General features: G+C 40.0%; 1 non-coding gene across 1 annotated transcript; it reads left to right on the top strand.

Moving 5' to 3' along the window:
- Positions 1-753: 753 nt before the first annotated feature.
- On the top strand, positions 754-861 carry LOC112738860 (small nucleolar RNA R71). The gene has a single exon (XR_003169813.1). It is a non-coding gene; the product is annotated as a small nucleolar RNA R71 (small nucleolar RNA).
- The last annotated feature ends 470 nt before the right edge of the window (positions 862-1,331 follow it).

Genomic DNA, 1,331 nt, shown 5'->3' with positions numbered 1-1,331 from the left:
TATGTCAATGGCCTTGCACTCTCCTTTTGGATTCTCTTCTATATTGCTTGGGAGAGTACTAGGAGGGATTTCAGTGATCCTTTTACTCAGCTGGCCCACTTGTGCTTCCAGATTTCTAATGGAAGATCTTGTTTCATTCATGAAACTTACAGTGGCCTTAGATAGATCAGAGACTAGATTTGCTAAATTAGAAGCATTTTGTTCAGAGTTCTCTGTCTGTTGCTGAGTTGATGATGGAAAAGGCTTGCTATTGCTAAACCTGTTTCTTCCACCATTATTAAAGCCTTGTTGGGGCTTTTGATCCTTCCATGAGAAATTTGGATGATTTCTCCATGTTGAGTTATAGGTGTTTCCATAAGGTTCACCTAAGTAATTCACCTCTGCTATTGCAGGGTTCTCAGGATCATAGGCTTCTTCTTCAGAAGATGCCTCTTGAGTACTGTTGGATGCAGCTTGCATTCCATACAGACTCTGAGAGATCATATTGACTTGCTGAGTCAATATTTTATTCTGAGCCAATATGGCATTCAGAGTATCAACTTCAAGAACTCCCTTCTTCATAGGCGTCCCATTATTCACAGGATTCCTTTCAGAAGTGCACATGAACTGGTTATTAGTAACCATGTCAATGAGTTCTTGAGCTTCTGCAGGCGTTTTCTTTAGGTGAATGGATCCACCTGCAGAAGTGTCCAGTGACATCTTTGATAGCTCAGATAAACCATCATAGAATATATCCAGGATGGTCCATTCTGAAAGCATGTCAGAAGGACACTTTTTGGTCAACTGTTTGTATCTTTCCCAAGCTTCATAGAGGGATTCACCTTCTTTCTGTCTGAAGGTTTGAACATCAGCTCTAAGCTTGCTCAGCTTTTGAGGAGGAAAGTACTTGGCTAAGAAAGCCGTGACCAGCTTATCCCAAGAGTTCAGGCTGTCTTTGGGTTGAGAATCCAACCATAATCTAGCTTTGTCTCTTACAACAAAAGGGAAAAGCATGAGCCTGTAGACTTCAGGATCTACTCCATTAGTCTTAACAGTATCACATATCTACAAGAATTCAGTTAAGAACTGAAAAGGATCTTCAGATGGAAGTCCATGAAACTTGCAGTTCTGCTGCATCAGAGAAACTAATTGAGGTTTCAGCTCAAAGTTGTTTGCTCCAATGGCTGGAATGGAGATGCTTCTTCCATGTAAATTGGAATTAGGTGCAGTAAAGTCACCAAGCATCTTCCTTACATTATTATTATTTTCGGCTGCCATCTCCTTTTCCTGTTCGAAAATTTCTGAAAGGTTATCTCTGAATTATTGTAATTTAGCTTCTCTTAATTTTTTCT

This window comes from Arachis hypogaea, chromosome 13 (assembly GCF_003086295.3).
Source record: "Arachis hypogaea cultivar Tifrunner chromosome 13, arahy.Tifrunner.gnm2.J5K5, whole genome shotgun sequence".
NCBI lineage: Eukaryota > Viridiplantae > Streptophyta > Magnoliopsida > Fabales > Fabaceae > Arachis > Arachis hypogaea.
Note: the sequence above shows the minus strand (reverse complement) of the source record. Positions and strands in the feature narration are given on the sequence as shown.